The sequence below is a fragment of the Megascapheus bottae genome, chromosome 5, assembly GCF_031878675.1.
Source record: "Megascapheus bottae isolate mThoBot1 chromosome 5, mThoBot2.hap1, whole genome shotgun sequence".
Classification (NCBI taxonomy): domain Eukaryota; kingdom Metazoa; phylum Chordata; class Mammalia; order Rodentia; family Geomyidae; genus Megascapheus; species Megascapheus bottae.
The window spans coordinates 620,403-636,820 of record NC_143513.1 but is presented as its reverse complement, the minus strand read 5'-3'; positions in this window follow the sequence as shown (position 1 = coordinate 636,820).

The following is a 16,418-nucleotide window of genomic DNA, read 5'->3' as shown; positions in this document are numbered from 1 at the left end:
GCGCATGCGCAGATCCTCCCGCCTGAGAGACACGTGCAAGGCGCAACTTCGCACATGTGCAGATCCTCCAGCCTGAGCTGCACAAGGCACAACTTCGCGCATGCACAGATCCTCCCAAAACCTACCAGCCCAGTCAAGGCCCCTCGTTCCTCTCAGACCATGAGGCCCCAGCCCCATGCAGGCCCCGTGCAGCCCCCGTGTCGCCCTGACTGGGGTCTCTACTCCCTGGTTCATTCACCTGCAAGCCCCGGCACAGATACCTGAAAGACCTGGTCTCTTTCTTCCTCAGGGTCAGGGGTGTTAGGGGTGGGGAAGAGGACGCCCTCGTCCTTCCTGGGGTTCTTTCTACTTTGAGAGGCTAAACGCGGCCCCTGGTCACTTACCGGGCTCCTCAGCTCTGGGAGACATGTTTGAGGCAATGGCGGGTGTTGAGCTTCGCGTGTTTGTGGGGAGAACGGCATCAGGGCCACCCGCTCGCGGCTGCCATCGTGGGCCATGAGCTGGGGGCGTGGCCTTGGCAAACACGCACGCTCACTGAGCACCGAGGGCCATGGCCCAGCGAACAGCACGCATGCTCAGTGAGCACGAGGGCCAAGGCCCAGTGAAGAGCACGCATGCGGAGAGGGAAGGAAGATGGCGCTGAGACAATAGGGATGCTGCCTAGCTCTCTCTCACAAAAAGAGAGAACTAGGGAGTCCCACGAGCCAATTATCTTAAGAAATCCACAACAACAAACTCAAAAGGCAACGGAGAAGGACTCAAAGTGGAAAAGAAATCCAGATAAAGCTCACATCCAACTTTCTCAAAGAATTCGGAACGCGAGGACCCCTCCCCCACCTCCATCTGCCAGTTCCAAGCCACAGAAAGCGCCGGCGGGCCTGGGGAAAAGCGGCAGCAGGCCAGGAAAAGCGGTGGCTGGCCAGGAAAAGGGGCGGCGGGAGGAGGGGGCCAGCCTGGGAACCCGATTGCTGCAGAAACCAACATACAACCGGGCCAGCGAAAGGCGGAAGCAGCAGAACCCAGAGGCGGAACCAGAACAGCAAGCAGCGGAACCCAGACTCGGAACACAGGCAACAGCGGAGACCCGAGGGGAGTGAGAGACTCCCCACCACCGTGGAGAACCCGCAGAAGGACGCAGAGGCGTGAGTAATACAGCGCGTCCCCAAACACAAAGGGAAAGCAGAGCGGTGCCAAGCAATAGAACTTAACACAGACCCCTCCACCCTGCCCACACAGGCCTAGAGGCAAAAAGAATACAAGGAGGAATCCTAAAGTTGGCTGTGCCTCCACTACCAGATTTTTGTAGACTCCAACTTACAGGCCAGAAGTTGAGAATTAATGGCCCAATAGATCAAATTAGTCCCATTCCATGTTTGTTTAAGCAGCATAGTATTTCTACACATTTGAGCCATCATTTAACAAAACAGAAGACCTATATCAGGCACCAGTATCTCACACTTACAATCCTAGCTACTCAGGAAGCTGAGATCTGAGGATCACGGTTTGAGGTTAACTTGAGCAAGAAAGGCTGTAAGATTCTTAAACCTAATTAACCAATAGGAATTCAGAAGTACGGGTATGGCTTGAGTGGTACAGCACCAACCTTAACACCAACCCTTAAATTAATTAACATACATGTGGGTCTGTGTATATGTGCACACATATATATTATTGTATATATATATACATCTATTATGTATGCTGTATAAATGCACATGTGTGTGTGTTTGTGTCAGGAGACTTAAGTTTAAAATTTAAATTTCCTTAAAACAATGAAACAATTGACCATTCTAGGCTTACAGTCCTGCCTCATGATGATAAGCTGTAGCAGAGTAGAGGCTTCCCCTCCAGATAAACTACTCAGCTGATCACAGCCCCTGTTACTCCCTCTAGTCCCCACTCTAGCCTATTTTCCTGCCTTAATCCTGTTGAAATCTTGGCTCTTCCTAAGGAGGTTCTTCAATTACTGTGTGTCTGTGTCTGCACAGTAATTAAAGACTAAACTCAAGTTGGGCATGGTAGCATTTGCCTATAATCCCATCCTTAGGAAATGGAAACTGAAAGATCTTAAGCTTGAGGCCAGCCTGGACTACATATGTAGTTATTTCCAAGCCAGCCTAAGCTACATAGCCAGATCCTGTCTCAAAAAGGAAAAAGGAAAAAAAAGTCAAAAACCAGAACAGAAAAGAACAAAACTAATTCGGCTCATTTTGGTGCTCAGAATGAGATTTCTACGTTTGGACCTTTTTCATTTTCTTCTCATATTTTATTATAATATTCCAAAGAAACTCTCAGAAGGCAATGATTATATCATATATTTTGCATTTCCCACAGCTCTCCATATAAAACAAAGTACAAAGTAGATAATCAATGATTGTTAAAAGAATGCATGAATAAAGAATACATATATATATATAAAAAAGACAGGAATTACTTGAAACATGAAAGCAAGATTATAACAACTGCTTGTTGCTCATGTTTTTAAAAACATGAAATGTCAGTATTAAAAATATTTGCTTTTAGAGGGGTGGGGGTGGGGGGGAGGGAAATGGGGACCAAGACATGTGAAAGGGTATTAATGAATGGGAATTAATGCACCATCTATCTGGCAAATATCATGTAACCCTTCTATTAATTACAATAAAATATATGAAAAAATATTCATTTTTGAGCCAGGTTTGAGAGCTCATCTTTATAATTTTAGCTTCTTGGAAAGTGGAGATCAGGGGGTTGAGCAATTCAAGGCCATTCCAGTCAGAAGTACTCCCAACTCCATATCAGCCAGGGGCCCTGATGGCAAGCACCCGTCATCTCAGCTACGAGGACACTCTGGCTGGGCACACATGGCTTTTGCCTTCATCCTCAGTGACACATGGGAGCACAGCTAGCAGGAATGTAGCCCAAACCTGTCCACCCCAGGCTAGTCCCAGCCTCAAAAATAACCAACATTGAAAGGGCTTGGAATAATATCTCAGTGGTAAAGCACCAGCCACCAAGCATGTGGCCCAGAGGTGAATTCAACACCTCCAAAATGAATGCACACACACCTTACACAAAACAATACTAGTAGCCTGCTTTTCAGTGCATTAGCTTGGGGAACGATTGTGCCTGAGGTTATTTTCTAATTGATCAGTAAAGCTTCTCCTTATCACAGTTCTATCTAGTTGATTCTTTTTGAGCTTTCTTTCAGAACTGCAAATCAGTCATTTCAGGACCAGACTAGAGGTACAGCAAAGATTATCCTGAGGCATGTAATTTGTTTTAATTTCAGTGAATCCTCAAGAAAAATTTCTGAGACACCTTCAGTACATTTTGACAACCCCTATTATTCTCAATGCCACAAATCATCAGGAAAATTCTAATATTAATATAGTGTGGAGTTATGAAATATTTGCCCAGAGAATAGTTCATATTAAAATTAATATTTAAAATGGCTTGTTTTCTACCAAATGGATTTCATTAATTTCCTACTAACATACAAACATACAGGCCTTTTTCCTGTCTTAATTGTTTAGTAACTAGCATTTCTTCTAATCAAGTTAATCTTAATCCCTTTAAAGCACAACTTACAGTAATTCCACAACAATGCAGCTAACTAGTATGTGAGTTTTAGAAAAGATGGAAATAATGGTTCTGTGAGGGTTTTTTAAATCATTTTTCATGTATTTTAAAGCCTGCAGGATTCCAAAATTTTTATGACCTTAAAATTATCTCACTTTTTAAACATATAATATTAAACTTGAAATTGTCTATGAAAGAAGAAAAATATGTAGGAGGCTGCAAAACCTAATAGTATCCCAGAATCAGAGAAAATGTGGACTGTCTGAGCTTAACAGAAAGGCCATCGCAGTGCTAAGTCTTTTCCTCTTACCTACAGAGACCATGCAGTGAATTTTAAGAGTGCAATCTGATGAAAGAGGAAAAGGAAAGATGCTTAGAGAATATAAACTACTCAGAGCATCAGAGTTTCATGGGAAAAGGTACTGTGTTTTAAAATCATATTAATAACACATATGTTCTCTCTAGGTAACACAACATGCATAAAGCTTACTGAGTGTTGTACATCTAATAATCCATATGCATAACAATTGGCATTGTTCTTTTACATGCCTCTACAAAGTGCCGCTCGGGTTCATCTTTCTCTGTAAGCTTTTTACTACCCCACACCGAGGAAAGCTGCAGGAAAAAATAATAAAATAGCATATAGGATAGTTGTGATGGACAGCAGTACCTTCCCACAGAACTGGATGTCTGGTCTACCTCGGTGAAATAGATATTGTTACTTCAGGCCAAGGTGTTAAGTAATTTTGCTCTGTGTGTTCTGAGTACTGGGGAATCAAGTCTCAGTCCCTGATGGCATTGTAAGTTAAGGTGTAACTGATAAATCCAACAAAATCCAGCCGAAAGAATAGGCATTGTTGATCACACATTGCCTGCCAAACAGCCAACAGGCTTGATCCGTGTTCTGTTATTTAGTCTGTTGAGTTTTGTGGATGAGTGGTTCAAGTGAAGTTTCCAGTGTTGTTTCTCAGTCTTGAGAAACGTGGATGGTACCATCAGTCTCTTCCTCACTCAGTAGTCAAGGGCACTTCTTAGAGACACCATTCTGGTTTCTTTGGCAACAGAACAGCATCAAAACAGGGAAGCAACCAGCAGGACAGGAAGAGCTCTTTCAAGTTCACATCTAAAAACACCACTCCCAGTCATACATCTGGAAAACAGGCCAAGGAAGGCACATTTGAAAGATACTCTGCTTCAATGGGAATTTTGAAAATTATGCAAAGGACTAGGACATTTCCCTTTTGTGGGAGGACAAATTAATACATCATACTAAATCCACTAGCACAACAATGTTCATTGCAGCACTGTTGACCATAGCAAAGATATGGAACCAACCTAGATGTCCCTCAGTTGATGAGTGGATCAACAAGTTGTGGTATTTGTACACAATGGAATTCTATGCTGCTGTCAGAAAGAATGACATCGCCCCATTTGTTAGGAAATGGAAAGACTTAGAAAAAATCCTATTAAGTGAAGTAAGCCAGACTCAAGGGAACTTAGGCTCAATGGTTTCCCTCATTCGTCATAATCAGTAGAAACCTTGGGCTCTACTAGCAGAGATCTGCAATAGAGCAAAATCTTGATACATAAGGCCATATAGTATGAAGCTAATTGAAAGGACCTCCAGGACATTGAAACAAAAGCCATATAACGAATGATTGTTGTCATTTATTTAGTGAATGAGAAGTCTTTTACCATCAAGTAAGGGTTGGCATTTTATGTGAAAGGCAAATATTACTAAATAGCCAAAGCATGTCTGTGTGTTAGTTTCCACATATATTCTGTAGTTTAAGGTGAATAACTCATGAAGTACCAATCCTATTATGAATCAGAGAGGCTGGACAGACAGAGGAAGCAAGGAAGGGAGAGAGGAAGCAGAAATGTAGATGAATGATCAGCTCAATTTCCTTCATAGCAAGGGAAACGGAACATCAGGGAACCCACGAAAACAGTGTAAACAGTGCTTTAGGGTCATAGGAAAAGAACTCCTTGTGAATCTTGCATAAGTTTTTATTTAGCACAGGTAGTCATTTCATTGGAGAGAGAGGCCTCATTTCTAGGAAATACCCCTTTACATATATAGTATATGTAGAGTTCGTTTTCTGGGTATTATAGCAATTTGAGAAGAAAAGTCTCTTTAGGAACTTCCATAGTATTTGACTGTGCATAAATTAATGGTTCATGTTGATAATGAGGAGCAGAATACACATAGATTGACAGATGAGAGCCATTTGTTGTCAGATACTCAAATGTAGACAGACTTGTGTAGAAAGCTGTACAGAGACTAAGTACCATGTTTGTGGGAACCCCTTGGAAGGTCAAGGAAGTGAAATTTTTCTGTGCCATTCCGTGTTTTCACAAATTGGGTAAAGAATTGAGGCTCCTGTAAGGAGAGGGAATTCTCAATGTTCTGGTGAACAATGAAGTGTTCTCTGTTTCCGGCCTGCCACCCCTTGGTCCAATCTGAGAGTAAGTCAGTAAAAACATCTAGGATTACTGAAAGTAAGGAGGGAATAGAAGGAACAGAGGAAGCAGAATATTAGCTATGATCTCAGGTTGAGTTCCCTTGAAGTGTATTGTATTGAAATTCATACAAGATGACAAGAGGTACTGTGGTAGGGGTACTGGGAAAAATTCTCTACCTTGCATGAAACCGGTCCATATTTAATTTCCTGAACAGATTCAACTGTATTTCTGTGGTAAAATGAAAATACTGCTTTTCATTTGGTTCTGGTCTGTTAGTTCACACCGGAGTACCAGAGCAAAGAGCTAGAGGGAACAGAGGAGCTGGAGATGGAGCTGTAGCTCAAGTGGCAGAACCTGTTCCTAGGATGAACGCAGTTATGGTTTTAGTACCCAGCCTTGTAGAAAAGGTTTGATTTCCTCTACAGTTTCCAACTCAATTTTCTGTGTCTTTTTTTTTTTTTACTTCACTTTTTAGGGATGACACAACGTTAACCGCCATTGCGGTTTGTGAATCGAGCATTAACATTTGGTGAGTTATCTGTCATCTGAATGTAAATTCATTTGTAGTGTGAGTTTAGTACACAGTCTATATGACAGCTGATCGTTGTCTTCATTATTCCTCCTCCTGTATTGAAAGTAAATAGAAAATGATAGCATCTGGCAGCAGATACTTGGTCATGGTCTACTGTGAATTCAAACATAGCAACCGTATCTTTCTTTACCTATTCTCTACCTTATTTACTTATTGCCTACATGCAACTTTTACTGAGCCAATGGAAGTAAGAATCACAGTCAGGCACATTGAGGTGGTCTCCGTGTTTCTGAGGTGAAAGAGCTGGTGGGCCTCTTTCATTCTCCAGAAATCTGATACTTGGACAGGCCCACTGACAGTTATGATGAGAGTCCAGCTTCTAGGCTGTTGTTCCTTGTCCTTTGGTGAGAAGCAGTTAAGAATACAGCCAAGTATGTGAAAAGAAGGAGGGAGAAGAGCAGACTTAGAAAGCTGAAAATCAGATTGTATAGTGGATTGATTTCTTCTGAAGTGAGTTACATGTACAAATGAACTAACACATACCAATAAACAGTGTGTTAGGTTTACTCAGAGAGAAAAATTATTTGACCATGCATAAAAGCTTTCTTTTGTAGAGGTAAAAATATAAGTTCCTGCATACGAATTTCCTTTCTAGGGAAAAAAATGGAAATACCTTGTTCATTTAGCTAAATATGTAAACGTTTCAATTTCTTCAAATTTGTCAGTGTTAGATTAACTTACTACCTTGAGTAAAAAAGTAAAACTATGATTGCACATGGTATTTGACTGTATATAATTGAATTCTCTAGCTTGGATAAGAATGACCCAACAGAATTTGGGACAGCAGAATTCAAGCAAAGGTCAGATATCTATAAATAGAAAAACATACATAAATATATATGTTATGAAACAGACTGATCATTTCTGGGTAGTTTCCAAATATTGTCAGTGTACCTTCTGTCTGTCATATTACTCCTTTTCATTTTGATGAGTAAATGAGAAATGAGTTGCACAAAATGTTTTGCTATTTTAGGGAGCAGTGAAGGAAAACTCCTAAACCCCCCCCACATTGCCAGTGTATGAGATCCTACTACAACTGGTTGTGTTCCTTTGGTTTGGTGGCAATGACATACAATCCTTTGCATTTATTTCGTGCCATAACAGTTTCTTCACAGGTGAAGAAATACAAGTGTCAGATCAAAGTGACTACAAGTTTGTTCGTGTCTTTCCATATTTTGTTGGCTATGTCCAGTTCTTTGATGGGTATACTCTTTCTCTATATCTATTCTTTTCATTGTGAACTTCATGCCAACTTTTCAAAACTGTGGTTCTAAGGTTTGTGACACTGTGAATACTTTATGGACACCATTTATATTGTATAGACAGATGACTCCCCGGCGTTATGACAAGCTCCTTACTGCTCACACCTGTGAATACAGGGTTTGTGAATAAATTTATGTTTGCAATGAAAGAGCTAGGAGACAAAGAGAGAGTGTGTGTGTCCACACGTGTGCGGTAGTGGGGCTCCAAATCAGGTTTCCAGGATTAATCTGTTTTCTTGCTTATCATTGGGCCTCTGCTTCTTGATCCACACATGAAGTGCACCCTTTTGTTGATTCAGTGGAGATGTACTTCTGCAGAAAGGAATACCCTGGATGGCTTTCTATTGCTATCCTGTCTTATTTGCCCCGTCTGTAAACCAAAGGTCTGCACATCTATCTAAAATTCTGTTGAAAGCCTAATGGGAAGGGTCATTGATCAGGCAAGCCTAGGCATGAAGGATCAACATGCCATGATCATGGGAGTAGCAAGGACAGTGCTCTGAGTTCTGACCTCAGGAAAAGAAGGGTTGACAGAGACAGAAGACCTAGACACATAGTACATTTGACAGACCACCTGTGTAGAAAAACAAGGCCACAGTTTTCTAATCGAGTAGTGTTAGAACATTGTATCATTTCCTCCCACATTTTCCCACTTAATTTTTTTATGTTTTGATATGTCCACAACAAGGACAGCAACTTAACAACTGCTATTGTTCCTTCAAATGAAGACATAAGTAGTGTGCGAGCTGATTTTTTTTTTGGTCTTGACAAGGTATAGAGGGGTTACACTTACATTCATCAGGTAATAGGAAGATTACTTGTCACAAACTGATTCCTCTTTTTCATATTTTTCCCCATTTCTTTTCCCCACCCCTCCCAATCATCTTGTATTCCCTCCTTTCCTTTCCTATTTCAAATAACCAAATAAGAATATATACAATATACCAGATAATAAAGTCAGATACAGTCCCAATAGGAAATTAACCATGAAGAGGAAAAGGGAAAAGAGAAATAACCTAGTACCTTGAAAACAACAATCACACAAAATAAAGCTCTTGGTTCCATTTTTTAAAGTTCCTTTCATTTAGTGTAAATTGATTTTTTGGTCATCAAGTGATAAATCAGAATTGGACAGTGGTCACTTTTGAGGGTACAGAGGACTACCTATGAATATCATATGTAATCCAGATGTGTTTTGAAACTAAGCAGGATATGAAGAGCAGATCAAAAGAGAGTGGTTCATGGAGTGCTGTGATGTCAAGAACTAGCACCTAGAATCCCTAGGTGCCTGTCAGCTACTCACAATGAGCCAAGGTCGCAGGGAATCCTTTTCTGAAACAAAAAGGTACTCTCATTTGTCTGTAGTTCCCAGGAGGTAAGACACTGATAAAACACCAGCACAATGCAAGGGACATTTCACAATCCCTCTACCCACACTGGCAATGCCTTATCTCTGACTACTATTCCATCTTACACATCTGGAATATCAGCTTTACTACCATATCAAAGTTAGTGTGTTTTGCAATAGTATCAATTTTTTCCCATTTCCTTTAAGTAAGTTAAACTTTCTTTCTTGGTTTATCAGTCCTCTGATTGATCAATTACTTATCAGTTAACTTTCATATCTAATATAATCTCTAATACCTTTAGTATTTTTGTAGCTCTATGTCCTTAAATAAGATACACTGCTGCTGTCATTCTGGCCACTCAGCAGGCAGAGATCTGAGGATCACAGTTCAAAACCAGCCCTGGCCTGTGAGACTTTGTGAGTCTCTTACCTCCAATTAACCACTAGCAAAACCATAAGTGGTGCTGTGACTCTAGGGAGAGGGTAGTAGTAGTCTTGAGCTGAAGAGCTCACGGAAAAAGCCGAGGCCTAGTGTTGAAGCCACATGAATTGAAAAAAGTAAGATACACTTTTGATTTCAATTTTGTTTTTTGATTTCTTCAGACTTGGTTAGTAGCTTAGCATATGATCTTCTGATAGAATATATATTCTTCAGCGAAAAGATGAAATGTTTTCAAGTGTCTTCTAAACAAATTTAGACTGTAGTAAACTTTGATGTTTTTTGATTGATATTTTTTGTCTAACTGATCTTTCCTTACTAGCAATGGATAGAATGCATCTAATGTCATTCAAGTGTATGTCTCCTTGAAGATTTCATGCTGTTGGTTTTATAGAAGAGCAGTTTCCTGCACTATATACCTATATTGTTACAATGACTATTCATGGTTGCTGTTTTTTTGTCGGTCCTGGGGCTTGAACTCAAGGCCTGGGCAATGTGCTTGGACTTTCTCAAGGCTAGAGCTCTTCCACTTAAACCATAACACCATTTCTGGCTTTTTTCTATGTACATGGTACAGAGGAATCGAAACCGAGTCTTCCTGCATGCTTGACCAGCACTCTCCCAGTAGGCTAACCTCCCTTCCCCCCCTTTTAATACACTTATTTGAAATAGAGAAGAGGAGAGGGAAAACAAGATGGGGTTTCTATTTTTATTAGTTTTATATATTTTAACCTGAGTTCTCCATAAAGAAAGTCTAGAGACAAGAACTTATGACTAATTTCCTTCTTTGGGAATAACACCTCAGAAAAGCAGAAATCAGGAGATATCTATGCTGCCATGGTTGTTTATTTGATATAGTTCACAAAATTTCCTGCCAGTCTTGATACTTTTCCACTGTTTACTGCGGTTTTCTTTTAACTGTGTAACAAGAATTTTCTGTCATTGCTTACATTTGATTGTTTTCCAGAAATAAATTCCTCCATTCCATACTCACTCATGAAATGCGTGTTTAGTGGGCAGTGTATCATTGAGTGAAGGTTAAATTCATTATATTTAAACCATTAAAACCATTGGCATCTTTCATTAAAGAGAATAGTCCGTATCACCCAAATTCTGCTTGATCATAAGGGACGTATTGCTCACATTTCTTTTTCTTTACTGTATCCTTGTTTCTTTCCTCCTTTGTTGTTTGGAGAAAGTGTAGAGAAAGTTTTATTCTCTTCTTCTTTGTGTATATGGCCTATCAATTTACTCTTTACTACTGGCAGTAGTTAACTTAATGAGCAACAGGAAGCATATGGTTAAAAGACTTAATAATCAGTAAAATCTTTGTGGGTGCAGAATTTACACTCTAACTTTCCAAGTGATACATGCCTTCATGTGCATATATGGTAATACTAAGAAACTGTTGTTAAGTGAGGGACAGTTCCACTATTAGTAATCATTAACAACATACTTTCATTCGAGTCAAACTGATGACCTAGCTTCATTTATCTACTGATTTTAATTACTTATATGTATACTGAAGTATGAAGTATCAGCGTTATAGCAGTAGAGAAAATTGATCACTTCATGTATAAAGTAGGTAGCTATTTGACTGAAAATGTATAGTATAGTTGTGCCTTATGACGAGACTTTCTTATCCTGGAAGAAGTGTCTGTAGAATGTTATGTGGGATCTAGCATTGAAATGTGAGTTCAAATCTAGGAAGACTCTCTGAATATATATATATATATATATATGTATATACATATACATATATATATCCACACATATTTCTAAAGGCAGCATGAAGGAAAGAAATATATTTGTGTGTACACCAACAGATGTCAAAATGTGAAATAAGAAGTATGGGAAGCAACTAAGACACAGGCATGACAGCCCAGCTACTGAGAGACAAATGCACATCTTTCTACCTTCTTTACAACAACTAGGGTAAGAGAGGAATAGGTCATGAGGAGAATTTCTTCTACTCATTATGTCAGCTACACTTCCCAAGATGTTACAAATGCAGTCAACCAAAGGATAGAATCCTTTCTGGAACAAAGCAGTGGCATTCTAAATAGGAATATCGGCAGGAAACCCTATGAGATTCTTATCCAGTTTACTTCCCGAAAGCCAGAAGTATGGCTCAAGTGGTAGAGTATTCATCTTAATAGAGAAAGCTAAAGTAGAACACCCAGGCCCTAAGAGGAAACCCAATAGTACCTGCAGAGAAACATAATAAGAAAGAGAAAGAAGGAAGTCCACCTCCCTAGCAGAGACAGTCACATGCTTGATGTGAATGGATGGAAAGAGATATTCCAAGAATGGCACCCAAAAGAAGCAAATGTAAATGTACTCCTATCTGGCAAAGAAAACTTGAAAGTATTACAACATGAAAGTCATTTCATTTTGCTAAAGACACTGTAATGATTAACAACAAAAAGGCAACTAATCCTCAATGCATCCAATTTGACACAACAGACGTCGCTGAACATAAATGAGTTGATGGATCCCAACCATGTTTGATCCTTTCCAAAGAATCCGCAAGAAACCAGAATTATCTGAAGACCCAGAGCCAAAGGTAGCACATATCTGCAGAATATTCCATCCAGCAGTCCCAGAATAAGTATCATCCAGGCAACCCCAAGCTTTCCCCAAAGGAAATAATATTTAGAGCATAGAGGCAGCATTATTCTCTTTTTTCCTTTTCTTTCTCTAATACTCCTCCGTAGTAATTCTTCAAAGAGGTTTCTTGGCAGAGTCTAAAGGAAGTCTTAACAGGACATATAAGAAAAGATAATATTACCATGTGCTATCATACTATGGTGGAATTCAAGTAGAAATAGACATGGAAGTAAACAATAGAAAAAATTAAAATACATAGAAATGGAACAAAAATCTGAATGTTTAATGGGTTATGGAAGAAAGAAAGGAGGGACATGTAATCAAATGTAGAAAATCATTGGAGCCTCTGACTATATATTTTGGTTTCATTCTTTAGCGATATTTTATCTGATACCTCAACTGAACTTGACAAAGGAACCAACAATGAAGGGTAAGGTCTAAATAAACATACAATGTCACCCATGTGTATTTATGCATATTTACATGTATGTAAGTACAGTCATCCATGAAAGGACAGTCACAGAAAAGAAAGTAATTGAGATTAGGGACCTGTAAGTATAGATGACAATTGAAGGTCTTTGATGTTTTTCTAATTTACTTTGGCCATAATATCAGTAGTTCCTTTCTAAAATGTTAGCTATTTCTAAGAAGAAATATCAAGAATGTTTCTTGTTCCTAATCTATTTTAATGGCCAAAAACAATTTAATGTTTTGCTGTAAGATTTAGCAGGTTAAGAAACTTCTTTCTATTGAATTTGTTTTCTCTAGCTAGAGGATGGTTATCTCCCTCTCCCTCTTTCTCTTCCTCCCTCTCTTCCTCCCTCCGCTCCTCCAGAATGAATGAGTAAAGGCTGGTCATTACTGGGTTTTAATTTGATATGTGTTATCCAAAAATGCCTTACCTCTAAGTTCACGTTCAGGCCTAAACAAAAATTTACACAGTTATGTGCTGGATGTCTATTTCAAGAGATGGTGATGAAAAGACCAGAGAATCTTTTCATGCCGTATTCATCCCTGATGTGTCTCCTTCAATTGCTGTGGGAAGGAGACTGGTTAAAATATAATGACTAGGATATCAGATGTTCATGGGAGACGTGACAGCTGAAGACACCTCCCTCATACCATTTGTGATTTATTTAGGGGATGAGAAGGCTTTTACCATCAAGTGAGGGTTAGAATTTTATGTGAATGTGAAATACTACTAAATAGTAAAAGCATGTCTGTGCGATCATTCCAACATATATTCTGGATATTAATGCGAATAACTCATGAAATACAAATCCTTTTTATCACTCAGAGAGGCTGGATGGATAGAGAACAATAGTGCCAGCATGGAGGGAAGAGAGAAAGCAGAAATGTAGGTGGTAGATCAGCTTGATTTATTCCATAGCAAGGGAAATGGAAGATAAGGAAACCCATAAAAACAGTGCTACCAGTGGTTTAGGAAAAGAATTTGTCAGTCTTGCATAAGTGGTTGTTTAGCACAGGTGAACATTTCATTGAAGTGAGAGGCCATATTTTTAGGAAAGCACACGAAATACCCCCTTGCATATACAGTATATGTAGAGTTAGTTTTCAGGCAGTTATAGCTATTTGGGGAGAAAAAGCAGGTTTTGGAATTCTCACAGTATTTGACTGTGTGCAATTTAATTATTGATGTTGATAATAACTAGCAGGATGCACATGGATGCACACAAGACAGCCCTAAGTGGTCAGATACCCAAATGTCGACAGACTTGTGTAGAAAGCTGTACAGAGACTAAGCACCATGTTTGTAGGAACCATTTGGAAGGTCAGGGAAGTGCAATTTTTTGTGCCATTCTTTCTTTTTGCAAATTGGGTGAAGGATTGAGACTCCAGAGAAGAGGGAGTTCTCTCTGTCCTGGTTAGCAGTGGAGAGTTCTCTGCTTCTGGCCTGCCACCCATTGGTACTATCTGCAAGTAAGTCAGTAAAGACATCCATGATTGTTGAAAATAAGAAGGGAATAGAAGGAACAGAGGAAGCAGAATATTGGCTGTGACCTCCGGGTTGAGCTCCCTTGAATTGCATTGCATTGAAAGTCATACAAGATGGCATTAGGTACTGTGGTAGGGGGAACAATTCTTCTATCTTGTGTGAAAACTTTACTTTTCTAAGTTCCATGTTTAAGTTCCTGAAGAGATTCAAATCCATTCTATTGTAAAATGGAAATACTGCTTTTCATTTAAGTACAGGTCTCCTACTTCACACCATAGTACCAGAGCAAATAGCTAGAGGGAACAGAGGAGCTGGAGATGGCGATGTAGCTCAAGTGGCAGAGCATGTTCCTCAGATGAACACAGTTATGGTTTTAGTACACAGCCTTGTAGGAACAGTTTGGTTTCTTCTAAATGTTCCAACTGATTTTCTGTGGTTGATTTTATATTATTTTATTTTTTAGAGATGACACAGCATTAACTGCCATTGCAGTTTGTGGCCCAAGCATTAACATTTGGTGAGTTGAATTTTCTGTCATCTGAGTGTAAATTCACTTCTAGGGTGAGGTTAGTACCCCATCTATATGACAGCTGATCAGTGTCCTCATGTATCCTTCTCTTGTATTGAAACTAAATTGAAAATGATAGCGTCAGGCAGCAGATACTTGGTCATGGTATACTGTGAAGTAAAACATAGTAACCGTATCCTTATTTACCTATTCTCTACCTTATTTACCTATTTCCTACATGCAACTTGTACTGAGACAATGGAGGAGAGAGTCCCAGTCAGGAACAATGAGGTGGTCTCAGTGTTTCTGAGGTGAAAATGTTGGTGGGCCTCTTTCCTTCTCTAGAAATCTGGTACTTAGTAGACAGGCTCATTTTCAGGTATGATGAGAGTCCAGCTTTTAGGCTGTAGTTTCTTGCCTTTTGGTGAGAAGCAGTTAAGAAATCAGCCAAGTTAGTGACAGGAAGGAGAGAGAAGAGCAGACTTAGAAAGCTGAAAATCAGATTGTATAATGGATTGAGTTCTTCTGAAGTGAGTTGCATGTACAATTAAACTACATGATACCAATAATCAGTGTGTTAGGTTTAGTAAGAGAGAAAAATTCTTTGACCGTGCATAAAAGCTTTCTTTTGAAGTGATAAATATGTAAAAGTTTCCATTTCTTCAAATTTGTTAGTGTTAGGTTAACTTACTACCTTAAGTAAAAAAGTAAAACTATGATTGCACTTGGTAGTGGCTGTATATAATTTAATGCTCTTTAGCGTGGATAAAAATGATCCAGGAGAATTTGGGACAGAAGAATTCAAGCAAAGGTCAGATATAGACATATAGATCAACGTGTATAAGTATATGTTAGGAAACATATTGATCATTTCTGGGAAATTTCCAAGTATTGTCAGTGTATCTTCTGTCTGTCATATTATTCCTTTTTCATTTTGATGAATAAATGAGAAATGAGTTGCACAAAAGTGTTTTGCTATTGTAGGGAGCAGTGTAGTAGGTTTACTAAGAGAGAAAAATTCTTTGACCATGCATAAAAGATTTCTTTTGAAATGATAAAATGCAACTCCCCTATGCCAAATTAAATTCCTTTGTTCATTTAGCTAAATATGTAAAAGTTTTGATTTCTACAAATTTGTTAGTCTTAGATTAACTTACGACATTGAGTGAAAACGTAAAACTATGATTGCACATGGTATTTGATTATCTATAATTTAATTCTCTTTAGCTTGGATAAAAATGACCCACCAGGTCTTGGGACGGAAGAATTCAAGCAAAGGTCAGATATCTACAAGTAGATAAACATACATAAAAATAAAGGTTATGAAACAGATTGATCATTTCTGGGTAGTTTCCAAATATTGTCAGTGTACCTTCTGTCTGTCAGATTGCCCCTTTTCCATTTTGATGAGTAAATGAGAAATGAGTTGCACAAAAGTGTTTTGCTATTGTAGGGAGCAGTGAAGGGAAACGCCTAACCCCCCCCACATTGCCAGTGTATGAGATCCTACTACAACTGGTTGTGTTCCTTTGGTCTGATGGCAAAGACACAGAATCCTATGCATTTATTTCCTGCCATAACAATTTCTTCACAGGTGAAGAAATACAAGTGTCAGATCGAAGTGGCTACATGTTTGTTCGGTCCTTTCCATATTCTGTTGGCTGTGTCCAGTTCT